This window comes from Ambystoma mexicanum, chromosome 11, assembly GCF_040938575.1.
Source record: "Ambystoma mexicanum isolate Mex_15411 chromosome 11, UKY_AmexF1_1, whole genome shotgun sequence".
In the NCBI taxonomy this organism is placed as follows: Eukaryota; Metazoa; Chordata; class Amphibia; order Caudata; family Ambystomatidae; genus Ambystoma; species Ambystoma mexicanum.
The window spans coordinates 59,604,372-59,622,134 of record NC_090934.1 but is presented as its reverse complement, the minus strand read 5'-3'; the positions used below and the strand labels follow the sequence as shown (position 1 = coordinate 59,622,134).

Sequence of the window (17,763 nt, the reverse complement as noted above, 5' to 3'; positions counted from 1 at the left end):
CTCAACTTTATGGGGCAGGCCAGTGGATGTTTTCTCTGTGGTCTCATGCGTCCTTTCCTTCATCCAGGTGCTACTCTCCTTGGACAGCCGCTGAAGGTTTCTAGCCCTACCCTCCAAGCCAGCTTGTCGCTATTGTAATGATGTGCTATGTTGAAGAACTCGAGAGACAGCAGGTAGGGAAGTGAACTCTTTACAAAAGTTCCAGTTGACAAGGTAATAACATAAGGTAGGTATAAAGAAAGGTACAGGAAACACCGGCTCCCACTGTCACAGGGTCTTATACACATACATGCCAACATTGTGGAGCCCCTGGCAGGGTGATTTCGTGAAACAAATCGGGGGAAGTGAATGTTCCCATTGGACTGCATTGGCAGTAGGATTACTTGAGTGTAGTATAATGTTCCCTGAAGGAAGACAGGAGCCAGGCAGGGGTTTCACCAGTGCTTTATTTCTCCTGGCTGCTCTGGAACATTTCTCATATAAACAGTGCCTGGAATAGCAAGGGCCAACGTGGCCAACTGGGGCAGGGCTGCAGTAGTTATAATATTACAGCCTTAATGCTGAATTAGTCCCGTGCTCGGAGGAGCCGGGAAGACGCACCTGTCCGTGTCCTCAGCTCATCCCGTAATGCGCGCGGAGCTGTGGGCGCGGGCGAGATCTCGCGAGAGCAGAGCTCTCGCGACATCTCTACATTGAGGAAAAAGTTTTTAAAAAATTTATATTTTTAATAGAAAAAAACCGGGAGTCTCCCCATACATGCCAACAATCGGATACACCTGGGAGGGAGATTTCCACAGGTAAATCAGGAGACATATTTTTTTTTTTTTTTTTTAATTAATTGTTTGATCAAAAAAGATTTTACAATGCGGACTGTGAGATCTGTCAACATCGGTGTAATCAGAGAGCTTTGCCAGGGTTTGCACTCTTTTGTTGTTAAGTTCGTTGTTAGGTTCGCGCAGTTAGTCTATATTTTACAACGTCCGTTTTGTCTGGTTCGGTGGTCTATTGCTTATCATTTTCATTTAGTAGATTGCTTTCGATGTATCGGACCATTTGTGCCAATGCAATTTGCCATGTAGTTCTTTCTCCTCCTATTAGTCGCGCCCACCATGTCGCTTCTTCTGCCAAAATGTCAAACCCTGCCATGGGTGCAAGATAATGTGCTCTGATACTGGCTGTAGCTGAGCAGCTCATGATTAAGTGCCTTAGAGTTTCTTTTGGGGGGTCAGAATTGATTGCGCAGAAGCGGCATCCATTTGTTGTGACTTGTCCACGGATGTGTAGGATCTCCCTTGTTTTATACAAGTTTAGCCGTGCACGCAGGATTGCGGTTCGTGTGTATTTACTTGGGCATTGGATGACATATCTTTGTAACTCATTCCTTTTTAGAGTGTTCCCAGGGAGATGCGAAGTGAGTCATATTTTCCGATAGGAATGCATTGATGCTACAGTTATTTTAGGCGGGAGACTGAAAAATAGCAATATTTTTCACCTCAAAATCGGGAGTCTCCCGCCTATATCGGGAGGGTTGGCATGTATGTCTCCCAACTAAATTGGCAGGGTTGGTATGTATGCACACCAACTGACATCCATGGAACATTCAGAGCAGTTACACCACAACATTCCATCAGGGTGGCATGCACACAGGACCAGGGAAGGTGAGACACAAGACACAACACATCATAATAAACAATAATTAAAATCAAACATCAATCAAATACATAACAAAAGACAGCACACATACGTGGAGTGAAGAGCAACATATATAATGATAAAAAGATTGCATGGCAGTTTATAATTCTAATCGTTATTTTATAACACGCTTAATATCAGCGAGTGGTTTCTAAGCGCGGGATTGGGGTTCGAACCTGCATTGCCCCTGAGCTACCCTTCTTCACAGAGAGGAATTCCTTATACCAGAAAATTGCTTGTGCAACTGCCTTTCTTCCAGTGCCAGCCACGGCTTGCCATGGCAGTTTCCAATCCTAATCTGTGTGATTTTTTTTTTTTTTTTTTTATCCCCCGTTTTCATCTTGCTTGCGAGTGAAGTCTTTCTTCCGTGTCTACTTCCTTTGTTGTGACTTGTAGTGGGAAATGGTCTTTCTTTTATGCCTATAGCCACAGGTTCCGGGCCTGCCCGCGCCTGCGCCTTCCGCTCCAGTCGCGCGCGCTGAGGGAGGGGCGGAGCCGATGATGGGCAGAGTGGGGGGCGGGGCCCCGGCCGCCGCCATCTTGTTCCTTTCTCCTCAGTGTCCCGAGCCTCCGTGGAGAGCCGGGAGACGCGGTGGAGGCGGGGCGGCCGAGGTGCACGGGCGCGCGGGGTGGAGTCGGAGGAGGCGGCCGGAGCGGTGAGTGCGGTCCCGAGAGGAGCACTGGGCGGCCAGCCGCGGGCCGCCCTCTGATTGGCCGAGACGACACCGGCCTGTGTGTGTGATTGGTGCTGGGGGGCGGGAGCGAGAGGTCATTGGAGGAGAGTTGTGCGGGGGAGCCCCGGGGACGAGGACGGAGGTTCTGTGTAGGGCAAGAGCGGGCCTACCGGGGAAGAGGGCCCGGGGGCGGGGTGGCACGGAACGGCCAGACCACAGTACCGGTGTGGGGGGGCCGAGGATGTGGGCGAAGAAGCCGTCAAGGGCACAGGGTATCGGGGTGCCTTGGATACCCGAGGCCTTGGTATGGGGTGGCTGGGGCCAGCGGGTCCTGGGGCTCTTGAGGACCGTGGGTGATGCCAGGTTGGGCTCAGGCTCCCGGGGAGATCAGGGGGCCCCTTGGCGCCCTGGGGAATGGGGGTGCAAGGCACTTGGCGCCCTGGGGAATGGGGGGGCACTTGGCGCCCTGGGGAATGGGGTGCACGACACTGGAGAGTGTCTTCAGCTGCAAGAGCAACCTAGGATAGACCTCCCTGGGGGAGGAAGGGACATGGATGGCAGCTTGGGGGGCAGCAGCCTCAATAGAGCCATGGTGTTGGAGGGTAGGTGGGTGGAAGGGGTTTTGGAATCCTGAGGGGTAGCGAGGCCAGGATCCTTAAGGTGCGGAGACCCCCCAGGGGTGAGAAGTGAGATTGGCTGTGTAAAGCAGGTGTACATTGTGTCCAGTGTGGATTGTGGGCAGGTGTTGACTGCATGATGCACGAGAATCATGCAGAGGGTAAGTGAACTGACACCCCCATCTCTTGCATGCAAAGCCTACCTTGTAACTACTGTATATTTGTCTCTTTTTTTCCGAAATGCTAGAAGGTGATTGCAATGCAGATTTGATGAGCAAGCGTTAAAACAGCTGCTGGTTGTTGGGCGTTATTCAAGAAGCAAGTGGTACCTCTGGGAAGTGAGAAACTAGCATGTAGAGGTCTACACTTTTTCTGGGAAGTGAGAAACTAGCATGTAGAGGTCTATCCTTTTTCTATCTTCCACGTGAAATGCAAAGTTTTGTGCCCCCCCTTATTTATTACACTGGCCAATTATACTATATAGTATTATGTGATAATGCCCCCGAACCCCCTTTACACACTGCTCTGTTGCTTGTACTCTAGGTTTGCACTTTATACACGCATACAATGCCTCTTTATACAAATTCCCAAACAAGCGCACACAGGCATGTCTGTATACTTTGTGACCTTGGCAGACCACCAGATAAGATTTGGAGTCGGGTGTATTTTATTGCATATTTTCGCAAGTTGGGTGTAGGGGGCATGAAAAGGGTACTTTATTTGACTAGGTGCAACAAATATACTTTTCTTTGTAATAGCATCTTTTTATGTTATGTTAAAGGTATTTGCACCGTCACCAACAGATTGGTCCCCAGGCGCTTTGGCAGATCTGCAAATGAGACAGTGGGATGGGTTAGTAGGGTGAAGAGGGAGTAGGATAGTGAGAGGAGTTGTGTATTGTTGGCAGCTTCAACTCGGTAGACACCGGGTGCTGAACATTGGTGCGAGTATTAGATCAGTGTCAGTCTGCATGTGCTGTTGGTGCAGCGTATGTGTTGTTGCAGTGTGGTGGAGTGCGTGCAGCTTGTGCGAGAGTTGGTTGTGAGTTTTTTTGAGTGAGGTAAGTATGCAGAGAAGTTGACCTTATATTGGTTAGTGGTTTATATGACATTTAACATGCTAACATTCAGAGTTCTAAGTGTGAGTCATGCTAACATTGACAATTCCAACTAAGTGTGTCATTGGCTAGCCTTCGTACTTCCATCTAGGTGTAGTGCCTGTTACCATTCACAATCCTATCTTGATGCAAGCCAAAGTTCAGAATTCCATCCAAGCGTGGCACGTGCCAACATTCACATTTCTATCAGTTCTATCAAGTGTGGTACGTTCTAACTTTCCTAATTCCGTCTAAGTGAGGCAGATGCCAGTATTCACAAACCTATCTAGATGTGACACAGGCCAGCATCCACAATTCCCTCCAGGTGTGACACGTGTTAACAGTAAGTTATGATGCAATGTAAGGCAACATTTCCAATATTGTCATGGATAAATTCAGACAGGTGGTCACAAATCTAAGTATTCATGGTCTAAGTCTATGGCAGTCTATGTTATGGGAAGGTAAGGTAGAGTGGCGGGAGCTTTCTGGTGTAGAGTAATTGCTCTACACCCCACCCATGCCACACTTACAGTTTTTGTTGGTGTCTGTTAACTGCTGGCTTCACTGGTTTCCACTGCGGACACCTGCAGACACTTTGTGATCCGCCTCTATTGGAGCTGGCCATTGCCTGTGAAAGGCTAACGAACAAAGAGACCAAACCAGGTCTGTCGTGCAGAGAAGGGCCCCTTCTCAAAGAAATGGCGAAAAAAGACTGGGGACCATCTTAACAAAGGAGGCTCGGGAGCCATTTTGAACAACACGGCTCCTGCGATTTAACATTATCGGAGCTGCAAACCATTGCGGTCGAGGTGTTGCAAAACCACTGCCACCAGCCATTCAGAGAGGAAAGGGAAACACGCAAATGCCACATGAGTAACTAGACAAAGGGGACACAAGATGCCCCCTGCAATTTTTGTACTCTGTATTTCTTTTGGTTACGGAGTCTGTAGGCATCTTTTACGTTGTCACACAGCACCTTCAGTGCAGTGGCACCGGGAAATCTTCTTATGTAACATACGTTCTTTGTGCTATACGATTGGTATACATGAAAAGATGATTTTTCTTTTCTGTTGCGTAAAATAGCTCTATGGCATGAGCTCGGGATGATAGCTCAGTGGCAACGCGCTCGCATTGGAAGCAAGACGACATGGCGCAATACAGGTTCGATCCCCGGGTCCTCCCTTAGAAACCTCTGGGTATTAAGCGAGTAATAACTATCATACCATGCGCTGCTGATGGATTTGAAATGTATGCAAGCTATTTCGCTCCTAGATAGGCTTGGTTAGCTTGACACCAGGAGCTACTTTTGACTCCCCAAGCCAACTGGTATGACACAAGTGTATCCAACTGAATATTACTTCTTTGTCTGGTACATTGCATTAAAGGTGCATTAGTAAACTGTTGGCCACCTCACATTTTAAAGTTAGATATGGGTCGCAGTGAGTAACTCGTGCACCAATGAAAATCTTGCCTCCCTGCAGCTACTTCCAGCTTTTTTGAATTCCAATTTCGATACCTCCTGTTGGTGCCTCTGGCGTAAATACATCACCAAGTCATTTCAATCCTTGAAGGAAGGGCTATGGGTTGCGCCCTATTAACATGCACATTGTTGCCCGAATTTCCATTAGCTTAATTGGTATGCCCGATGAAACTGCTAGCAGTCGGAAGGAAGCAAACCTTTTTTGCATTTTAAACTGACTTTGTCTTCAACAGGCAATCTATACAGGAATTATGGAAAACTACAAGGGCTGTTATTTCTGCGCAAAGAGGGGGGCGCTGGACCAAATAAGCAGGTACAAGAAAGGCAACAGGGGGAAGGGTGTGAAGCCCCTCTGTTTCCAACTACCACCAGTTGCAAGTACTACAACTCTGGGGGGAGATAAGTGGTCGGCAGGAAGAAATCCTTGAACTCCTTAGCAAGAAACTCTGTCCCCAATCTCCCTGTTGGCTTTTCAACACTGTCTAAGGCCCTAGACATTGCGCCAGTCAAATTGCATAAAAGTAAACAGCAGGCACACCTCAATGTCTGGTTTACACCCCACCTCAAAGAACTGAGACTTCAAAAAAGAAAATTAGAATCCCTGTGGTGACCCATCCCCTCAGATGAAAACAAACTACAACTAACCCACTTCGCTAATGACTACAAAAAAGGAAATCACTCGCACCAAAAAATACCTCTTTAATGAAAACCTCCAATGCCAGCTCTAACGCTAAGGAACCTTTTGTGATCCTCCGAGAACTGGAATTCCCCCCCCCATGCCTCCACTAGATAATGCACCTAACAAGCACCAGCACCCAGAGTGCCCTAACCAACAAAATAACTTAACTCCAAAATAAAATTGCAAATGAAGCCTCCTTGCTCCCCACCGATCCAGCCCCACTGAAACCACCAACACTATAGCACCATTCAGATTTACCAAAGTTTCCACCCAGGAAACCGAGAAAATTATCTCATCCCTGAAGCCATCTAACTGCCAGGGGGACAACTGCCCCGTCCAAATAATCAAAGATGCTGCAAGAGACCTAGTGCCTTTCATCTCAACGCTAATTAATGCCTCTTTCATGGCCAACACTGTCCCAAGCAAATTAAAAGAATCCTGGGTTCTACCTCTGCTAAAGAAATGGACCCTAGACCCTTCCATCCCCACAAATTACAGGCTCATCACCACAGTACCCTTCCTCCTTTAAAATAATCAACAGAGTAGCGTACTTGCAAATTCAGAACTACCTTGAAGCAAACCACTTACTAGGCGATTTAGGCCACAACATGGCATGGAAACGGCATTAATCGACCCAAAAACACAAATTGATGAGCTCAAGGACAAAGGTAAAATTGTCATGCTGCTCCTCCTTAACTTTTCGGCGGCCTTCGACCTGGTGGACCATGCAGTTCTGTGCAAATGCCTAGCGTCAGCAGCCCTTTTAGATAATAGAACGATGAATTATCTCCCCTTCGGCTTCAGCTGACCCGATCCAGATTACATGCAGCTTTCCACAAGGCTCATGCGTCTCGCCAACCATGTATAATACATTTCCCAAGCCTCTATTTGACAAATTGGACAGACTGTGTGTCACCTACACGAGTTATGCGGATGACACAGGTCCTCATTCCCCTTTTAGGCAATTTTGGCAAGAATACGCCTGTGGTAAATAAAATATACCTCCTCATTCAGGCATGGATGGCATCCCATGGCCTCTACCTGAATGACGGCAAAACAGAAATCCTGATTCTGGGATCCAATGCCAATCTAAAAAAACTGAACTCCCAACTATTCTGCATTCAACATAGATGGCAGTGTAATCAAAGTAGTTAAAGAGGTAAAAACACTAGGTTTTTACCTCTATTCCACCTTAACCGTAAGGAAACAGGTAAATTCCATGGCATCATCTACCGCTTACCCCTGCGACCTCATTGGGGCCTGCAGACCATTTCTAGCTAAAACCAGCTGCATTATCCTCGCCAATACTTTTATATTGTTAACATTGGATTACTGTAACACCCTATACCTAGGAGCTAACAAATATATCCTCGACAAAATCCAAATGTTACAGAACAATGCCCTCAGAACTGCCCTGAATATACCCAACAGAGAACACCATTGGCTAAAAATAAGTGATGGGATCCTACTCAACAGTCTCACTGGCATTCAAGTGCCTTAACAACACAGCACCCCCATACCTAGCAGAGAGAATGGTTAGGAGAACCTCGACCCGCCATTCCAGAGTGGCCAATTCCCACTGCCTAGAGATACCCGGAGGAAGTAGTTTCCCAGTGAAAGCTGTTCAGTCCTAGAACGCATTACCACCAGCTCTCAGAAGTGACTAGTCCTACCTCCGCTTTAGGCGCAATTCTCTTAATTGGCTGCTCTCTAATAATATATGATCCCTCCTGGACAACCTCTGTTGTGTATACATATGTATCTGCCTTACAACCTACTTGTAACCTACTGTACCACTTCTCTGTATTTTTTCTCGCATTATTCCTGTTGCCTCACTGTACCTATCTCATTGTGTAACTAAGCTTTAAGTATCCTTGTACCTTGTTGCGCCCAGTTACCAAGGGTTCTGTATGCCCTACAAATCAATAACCAATCGGGCATGTCTTAGCAATAACAACCCTAGATCATACTTTTCAACAGAGCTCAGCATCACACTATAGGCATGTGGTTATGATCAAAGAGATGCTCAGGATAACATTCAAACACAATCAGTTTATTTTTAATGGGAGCTATTACTGCCAACGCAGGGAGTAGCAATGGGTGCTAAGTAGGCACCTTCTATCAAACCTATTCATGGAGATGTTTGCGGAACAAGTGATTTGCCCACAACTATGGGACAAGAGTGATCCTCTGGTGAAAATATAGTAACGATATCTGGGAAGGGAATCAAGACACCCTTTTGGAATTTGTGGGAACATTGAATACCAATGCAAATGGCATAACGTTTACATGTACTAGTTATAAACATTCGTAGACTTTCTTGCAGTGGGCTCAAGAATAGAAACCAGAATATTTAGAAAACCTACGGACGTTAACTCTACGCTGCGCGTGTCTAGCTGTCGTCATAAGCAGTCAGCAATATCCCCTTGGGTGAATTTATCAAAGCCCGACGTAGCTGTTTGCGGGAACACCATTACAGCAAAGAATGTGAACTGTTGACCGGTAGATTTTGAGAGAGGATATTTGGATTGCTGTCTCAAATCAGCGGACAGGAAAGTGAAAATATTGAGAACACAGGACACCGTAGTTAAACCAAGAGTCGCAAGCAGCAGCAGCCACTATCCGTTTTCTGGCCCGACATACGCAAAACAATCACTTGATTCGCAGAACACTCAGAAGATATTGGCGCCTTTTGCTATTAGACATACTTAAGAGCATCTGAACGAGAACCCACAGACCACCTTCAACCGAGCACCATCTCTTCTGAAAAAACTCAGTGCATCGTACCTACCGTTACGCGTCTGTTTTGGAGTCAGACGCTCTTCTACTCTGTATCGAACCCCCAGTCTTGATCTCCACCCATAGCCAGAATTTGAGGGGACATTTCATAAATGTTGCCTTTTCAAAATGGCAACTAGCGGGCTCTCAAACACCAATGCGAACTGCTTGTTTTTCATCTGCAACGCATACTGACTCTTGAGTCCTTCATACGTCTGATGTATGTTTTTTTTTCTTCTTTTCTATATCCAGTATTTTATTTGTGCGACTAGTTTATTTGAAGCTCAGACTTTTGTTATCCTTAATGCGTGGGTGGGTGCGTGCCTGTTCTCTTACAACTAGCACACCCAAGTTGAGGGCAACACAATAATATTCCAACTTTGTATCGGGAAGATGTATGTGGTTACAAGTTAACTGTGCTTCATTGCCGTATGTACTTCTCGTGTATTTTTGCTGGAGTGAAGGACACAAGCCTTGAACGTCTTTGAATAAATCATGTACTTCAGACCAGTCCTACAGGAACGTTTACGTTGGCATCACCTGGGTGTAGAAACTTAACTCGGCAAGTCTTCTTCCTTGGTAGAAAGGGACAGTGCCAATAGTGAAATGATGTAGGCACAATTCTAAGACCTGGTGGGGAAATCTGGACTGTACTCAAGTATCTGTTATTGAAAGCAATATATCTTAGTGGCGATATCCCTCCCGTCTGCAGAGAAATCTGGGCCTTCCTGCTCATGTTATACTGTGTAAAACCTAATTGACGGTGGAAAAGAGGCTAATTCTATGAACGCGAGCCTTTTCTGACATTGGCTAGATTTCTTGGTCCCTTTACTATTAATAGTACAGTGTGTCCAGCCAGTTGACAGCATTAATTACCCCCATACTGGTAGGGTAAAGGGTGCACCGTTGGCCTGTTAGTTTCTTCATAGCAAACTGCTTTCTCATTGGATGTGTGTGCTCTCCTCTCAAAAGGCGGGACTGTTAGTGATGAGGCAAGTTGTCCAGTATTTACAAATAACTGTCCTTTGTTTGGAAAGGGTTTACTTATTCTGGTAGTTTGTTGCATCTTTGCATACACCTCATTCAAAGAGGGACTGGTGCAGTGGTTCGAAATTTTAGCTACCTGCCAGTCTTTCCCCTGGTGGTGCTTACCTAGAGAATTTAAAGAGTTTTTCCTGCCTTATGGTTGTATGCATGGTAATCTATTAAGCATGAATTTGTGAAGCGACCCGGTGCTGGAGTGAGAAGCGTAGTATTGAGTGAAGCTGCCCGCCTTGACAAGCTGTTGCTTACAGAGGAATGTTTGATCTGTGTTTGATGTCTTGTTTAAGAGACGTGTTTAGTTAAAAAAAAAAAAAAAGTCTAACTTCTGGTGATGCATTGCCCTCTGACGGTGAGTTTCTCGTCCTGGTTGAGTGGTGGTTTGCTGGTTTGATTTGTAGATTATATATGCTGCTTCATGCGTGCTCGATGGGTAGCTATGACAAGTATTGAAGATGGAACTGATGTGGTCGTTTTTTTATTTATATTTGTTTTTTTAATTTAATTTTTTTACTCAGTTTTGTGATGGTGTGTGCTGTAGCATGCTTGGCCTCCTTCAGATGGGCCGCAGCAACCCATAGGATTCCTGCTAGTTGGCTAGATTGGAAGATGGTTCTGCAACTTACAGTGGTGATAACAGGCTAGACTTTGCAGAGGAGCGTGAGCTGGCACCATGCTGTTTTGGATTTGCTCGTGGTTGATGGTAACGCAGAGATATTTTTGTGGTGTTTTAGAAATTCAATGCGGGTCCGCCAAGCCCCAATTTCTGTCAATTATTGACTTGTGTATGCTTTGTGAGAGTTCCTCATTGGGTCTGAGAGTTTCTTGTAGACTCTTGACATCAGTATGAGGGAGGAGTGCTGAACAATTTGATGAATGCTATTGTGCATTTGGTCTTTGTGAAGCTGCATGTATTTAATCTACATGTGACTGTTTGTAGGGCTGGGGGGTATTTTGAGTTTTGGAGATGTTGATTTATTTTCAAAATGGATCTAGGTTAAGGCAATATCTTTAAAATAGATTATACATAGCATATGCTAGAATTGTTTTCTTTTTTCATTTGGATAGTTACATAGCTGTGTGTATTCTCAAACAGGAAGGTGAACCCTGTATTTGCTTTATTTTGATCAATGTTTTATAAATAAAGGTGTTTTTTTTCGCAACATCTCACGTGTTGCTGGCGCCTTACAACTGAGCATTTAACCCACATAAACACTATCGAGGTACGTTGCACAATGGACCATTTTCAATTCAGAAAACTGCTGAAAACTTGTCTCTTTGCCCCAGACCAAGAAGGAAAAGACTAAAAAGCATATATGCACCGCAAAACAAGAAATCCCAAAGAGGGAACCTATCGTCCCTAACTTATTTTTCCTAACCAGAGGGCGGGGTGAGAAAGCCACTAATGAACACCATTCTGCCAAAGCGGAAACGTAGGTAGGCTAGCATCCCGCTTGGGCAAGGAGAGACCTTGAGGGCAGAGGGAGTTTCGGCATATCCACATACCGCTAGTCTGAGGAATCGTGGGTGGGTAAGGACCTCCAACATGGAAATGGCAGGAAGGGAGCTGAATCCTGTAAACTCTAAATCCCAACACCAGAGTGGGGAACACGCCTGCTTCAAACCAGGTACACACACAAGGTGTGCTCACAATAAAGTAACTGAAGAAAACGGCCACCCCATCATACCTTGCAAAGAGACGGACAAACTATAGATGTGCTACAACCAAACGCAGAGATTGAGGTCACAAACAATTTGTAATTGAAATTACACCAAAAAATAACCAAATCTAGAAAAACCTCACACCTCTTGCACAGAAACACATACAACCATGTCTCTGCACAACATTCCGCATGTACTTCCCCCACACTGCAACAGACAAAACGCATAACTGTATCAACAGCACATGGAAACGCTCACCGATCCGAGAACCGCACTCGAGCTTGCCGAACAGTGAAACCCAAACTGAAGCGGCAAACAGGACATCACAGCTCACACTATCCTACTCCCGCTAACCCGCCACCCCTCCTCTTTCAGATCCGCCAGAGCGCCTGGGGACCACTTGTGATGGTGCGCGGTACAAATAACTTTTATCATAACCTATCATACTAGGGGTGTAACGGTATACCGCTATAGATGCCGTGAACAACTTAATTGAACTACAATAACCGTCACATTGTTTATACCGTTTTAGGGCCTGCTGCTATTAAGTGAGCTTTCCAATCTGATTTGGAAAGGCTGCAGTAAGCAAGTGCTGCGCAGTGTGGATATCGCACTGTGGGGTGTGGCGTCTGCCAAGGGGACCTTGTTTGGCAGACGAGCCTGGGGAAAGTGAGGCCACATTAGTAAACGCAGCTTTGATGCTGTGACCGCTCTTTCTCTGCGCTCAGTAGTTGGGTTAAAGATCAGCCGATTTTGTAGTTTTCCCACCAATTTGGAAGGTGGGGAACTACACATCCCAGAATTCAAAGTGAGGAATGGAACTGGATGCCATTCTGGTGCATGTCCACAAAAAACGTTAGCTCTGTAGACTGTATGAACACTGGGCCCATCAGTGCTTTGTGCTAGTATATAAACTTCCCCTCACCCCAACTGTCCTCCGTGTAAATTTGCACATGGGCACTAGTTGTTGCTTTGCTTGATCCTTCACCTGCCTTCTGCATATGACACTGGACTCAAGCAGGCAGGACATTTGGCTATGACATTTTGACAAAAGAAACACAATGGTTTGGGCTTTCAGACTTCACATGAGTGACTTTCTCCCTTTTAATGGGATGAAGCGTTATCAAAACAAACTTTTATGACTGATCGCAGCGAGGGGTCATGATGCCCATGAAGTGTGATTACAAAATAATGCAGGTCAGGCCGATTTTCAAAGCGATTACCTGTGACTGAGCAGAAAGCTCGCTGCTCAAAATGTGCATTTTAACATTTCCACTAGTAACACTTTCATTCAGGGTGATCAACGAGTGAGCGCCATGAAAGACCACATTTGCAGCCGCCTTAGATTCTTGGAGGATCCGCAAAAAATGTGCAGAGACCAGTTTCAAAATGCTGAAAATGTCTGACCTTTAAGAAAATTAAGATTAGTTAACTCTGCCTGTTATACCGCGATAACCATGATATACCATCATTTGGCAAGAAGGTTGTTTTACCGCCATAAAACAAATACTGCGACACCCCTATATCACCACCTCAGCACACAAATCACAAGGTGTGACTTTTGGTCCCTATCGCTCAGCCCTACTGTTTTGATGCGTGTTGGTAAGTTCCATGTAGTGTTGTAGACCGGAACCGCCAGGTGGCACTGCGTGGGTTAATGGACGGCCCTTGGATCCATCCCTACAGATGAGTGCATTGGTCACTTGTACTCAGTAAAAATAGGCAGATGCTCCCAAAACAAATTGGAAGTAGAAATACTCCGAACAAAAAATGGGAAACTGACACGAAGGACTGTGACCCTAACGGCTCCATGAATGTTTGGACCAGTAGTGCATGTCGTACCACATCATTAAACTATTTCTGCCCGATCGGAAGAAGTAAATGTATCTTGTAACACATATGCATATATAGGTGCAAAGAAATAATTATTACAAAGACATTTCCTTCCAGTTAAAACGTAGTTTTAGTTGCGTTGTAAAATATTCCCCTTTGGGAAATACTTATATTTGTACTTCCAACTTAAAACAAAATAGGAAGTAAAATACTTGCACTTCAAAACCTTATCTGGAGCACTACTTGGATCTCTGGATGAGCTGATGTCTGGGAGGGAAACGATTGTATGACTGTTATTTGGAAATCCATGCAGGATGTGATAGTTGGCTTAATGGTCAATGGATCCAAAAGCTGTAGCCCCTCTGCAGTGGAGGGGGATTTCTGTGTATCGAGATTTTGAGTGCATTGCGGATAACTTGGAAGGTGGTGGGCTCTGTACTTCGTTAATCGTTTCTGACTCCCGATTGGTGTTCTGTAGGTTGTAAGGGTGGCCCTGATTATAAGGGTGTCCCTAATTAAGCTCACACCAGAATAAATACACCCCTTAGGGAAATGAGGCCACGAGTCTATCTTGTAAGGATAACACATTTAATTTTACAGAAATGAGGATGAGAGCAAAGAACTCTGCTCCCGGAACGGTCTTCTGTTCCTTACCCGTTCCTTTCTCCTGCCAAGTGATGCAAGGCAGGGGTTTATATACCCCTGGCTTGTTGCACTGGATCTGGCCCATGGCTCCATCCCAAACCGTTCTGCTTCCATACAAGGGATTCTCCGTCTTCTTTTAATTGTCGGTGATTTCTGTCGGGGCATGAAATGTCTACTTTACATTTGCTAGCATATGCAAAAATACACTTTAGCTCATGCTTTCCTTCATTTTGCTACCTATTACTATTTTATGTACAAAACCTTTTCCTGTCATTCTCTCCCCATTTCATTCATTCTACTCATGTTTTTATCTAGTCCTATAATCACCTTTAAACCTTTTTTACGTAATTCTGCATTGTGTGCATTGAGCAAGTAAAATCCCATTTTAGCATGCATGGACCTTAACCGGCAGCAGTGAATTTGTGCTGCTAGTGCGAACACGAACACTGTGGAAGCCTGTAGTCGTATTATTAGCACAGGCTGCATTCTTTCCGGGAAAGAACTTGCCTCTACCGTGCTAAGATTTTTAGGATTTGACATTACTAATCTTTTCAGCTAATAGTTGATTGCACCATATATTTAAACAATAACTTCCTTTTTTCAGTGTCTGCACATGTCTATTTGATTTTATTTGCATGAGAGCTTTCCCAGTGCCCCCCACCCCCTGTTCCCTTGTAGTGCCTACAAGAAGTCAAAATAAGTCTTGCCTAATTCTAAAGCGCTTGGGGGGGTGTTGCGGGAAGACACTAGCTCCTTTCCAGCAGTTTATGTGCAGTGTAATCCTTCTTTGCAGTTGGCCACTGTCATTGTAATTATTTTGCATAGTAAAGGGGTTGCATGATAAGGTGATAGTTGGCCATGGTCATTGAGTTTCCTCAGCAGTTTGTAGTCTGTGGCTATAACATGCCCCTTCCCTTTTGTGGAATAAAATGTATGAAAGCTGCCTCTTTACTTGGATTTCTTCACTGCAAGTCAAAAGCTCAAAGCATTTTGGGTGAAACTCAATGCCAATACCTAGTTTAGGGATATTGATGCTGAGTAGGTGGAGGGGGGGGTTTGAGGGTGTGTTCGGTGGGACTAGTGCAGGCCTTCTGTACGGGGTGTTCCTTGTCTTGCATAATGCACTCAAATGATTTGGTTCCTTACTAAGTCTGGATTGGCCTCTTCCATCTGATGTGGGGGTTTGAAAAGTATCTACTTTCTCTTTTCAATATCTGTCCACCAAAAAACCTTGTGACATTAGGAATATTGTACTAATATTCTTAATCAAATGGTTTTATTTGCTAATCAAGAACATTTTAATTAGCAAACTCTGCTAACCAATTTTTAGGTCTAGTTTAGGGCTTGCGGTTAGATAAGTGTGATACACTTCCCACCCTTAAAAATCCATCTACGTGCTGCACACAGATTATATCTGGCGATCTACAGGGTGAAGCTGGTCATCTGCACAGTGGTCTAATATGACGGTGGAAGTGTGACGCATTCACAATCCTTTCTAGATGTGATGCCTGCACAATTGCTTCTGAATGTGATGCATTGCTGATCTTCACATTTCCTGCACCTAATATGCATCAATAAGGCTGTCTAGGGGAGCAGGTAATCTAAACAATGTTTATGGTAGTAGTGAAGAAATGGCAGGGATTTAATTGAGCACAGTAATGGCTGTGCTCACTACTCATACCACATTGCCCTAGTTGTTACTGTAGGGTGGTTTGTCAGTCCATTGGCGAACCTGGACAAACTGGGATGAGAGCTGCCTTTTTGCCATGGGTCCTTCACCGGCTGCCTTGGGGGTGGGTGGGCTATGACATACAGCTTTTCTGGTCCCGTGTGAGGACACGGACCAACGAGAACCAAATGGGCAGTCTATGGAGCGGGGAGGGATGGGAGAAGGCAGTGGAAACGCACTGCTGCCAGGACGAAAGGCTCAGACACCCGACTTCCTTAGCCAACTGCCATGGGGTGGGTTGGGGAGGAAGAAAGCTGGAAACATTACTCCAACACAAAGCCAGGGAATTCTACTTGCATATCAGCTGAAATGGATTGCAAAGCATGCTAATAACACTGAAAAATCCCTCTAGAAACAACCAACTGGGCCAAAAACTAAAATCATCCCCCCCCTAAAGGCACTTCACAAGCCAAAAAAGCACTAGCCAGCCCTAACGCCTCTTGTCTAGTAGTTACTATGCAAGATGCTACAGACAGATGGAAGTTATGATTGTTCTATCTCTTGTTTAGAATACGAGCTAGGGCAGTGCTTTCCAAACTGTGGGGCTGCCCCCCTCTTCTCCCCCCCCCCCCCCCCCCAGGAGGCCCTTAACGATGACCAGAGGGACGCAAGGCTCTTCAAAAACGGGTGTGCCTTGACTGCTTTCAAAAGGAAATTGAAGCAGATATTGCATATGGGGGTTGGTGGGGTGGCGTGGCAATAATATTTTTATTCAAGGTGGGCCCAGGATCAATATTCCTGTAGAGGGAGGGGTTGGGGGGCTTGGGATAAAAAAAGGTTCCAAACCACGAAGCTAGGGAGCAGAGGGTCTACTTGATTTGACAAAGTCCAGAGTACACGTTGCTAAACAGTCTCTGCAGCCCTCTGTACCCCTCTGTGGCTAAAACTCATCAAAAAGAATGCATGCCAAGCGTTTAACGTTCTTCTAACTTTGTTCCCTTTCAAATTCCAAAACTCTCCTACGGCCCGCAACCTCTGCTGGTCTGATGGCTTGTTGTCACGCTTCAGTAGGTCACAAGCCAAATAATTGTTTTTGAGTGAATGTACTGTTTTTTATGAAATAAATGGCAGCCTCTTTGTGTGTTTTTGTCAGTAGTGTACAGCAACTTAAACATGTTTTGCAACTTATGACATTCACATCGAAGTGCTTTTATATTTTTTTTATTTATTTTGTGGTGGTAATGGCCGCTACGGTTAACACATTCTCCTGGCTACCAGGTCTTTTTCTTTTGTTTCTGAGATTATTTAAGTGATCAGCATTTGAATTGGGCCCCACCACCGACCATTTGAGTGTCAAGAATGACCAGTTTCTTGGCTGACATGGTCAGGTTTGAGGATACAGCTCGTACTCTGAAGTAGGAGCATAAGAGCACAGTATGCATGGGTAAATGTCTACTTGTTGTTCACCCGCCGGCCGGCCACTCGTATCTCTAGGGGCCTGCGGTTGATTTGCAGTCCGTTTAAAATCTGTTGTGCTCTGGTAGATGTGGTTCGTTGCGCCCTGAGCTTAACGTGGGCAGTTCTAGCTGGTTCCGCGAGGCAATTGAAAACGACCTTTCTAGCTGTTCTAAGCCTTAGTAGGGCAAAAGAACGTGCGTATGTGTTTGCAGTGGACATTGCTTAAGGTTAGTTGGCTTTTGTGAGTTGCAGGGTAGCCTACCCAAATGATGTGGGGGGGGGGGGGCGTTTTCCTTGGTATCTGTCGGAGAATAAATTGCAGTAATGCTTGGGTAGTAATGCTTGGGTTGTGCATGTTTGAAGTCGGCGCATTGTTTTGTTTATCGCCCCATTGTATACCTATGCCCTTGGTGCATATGTTGCAGTTTTTTTTATGGCG

The 17,763-nt window shown here is 45.4% G+C and overlaps 1 protein-coding gene across 5 annotated transcripts in view; it reads left to right on the top strand.

Moving 5' to 3' along the window:
• Positions 1-2,194: 2,194 nt before the first annotated feature.
• Positions 2,195-17,763, top strand: part of NFYC (nuclear transcription factor Y subunit gamma) — a 149,877-nt gene continuing 134,308 nt past the window's right edge. For 2 of the 5 annotated variants that reach the window (XM_069622549.1, XM_069622545.1), the window contains exon 1: positions 2,195-2,348. The gene's annotated coding sequence lies outside the window, so the exon portion shown is untranslated. Of the gene's footprint in view, positions 2,349-2,989; positions 3,145-17,763 lie in introns of those variants that run through there. The other 3 variants (XM_069622552.1, XM_069622548.1, XM_069622546.1) reach the window with 3 other exon arrangements.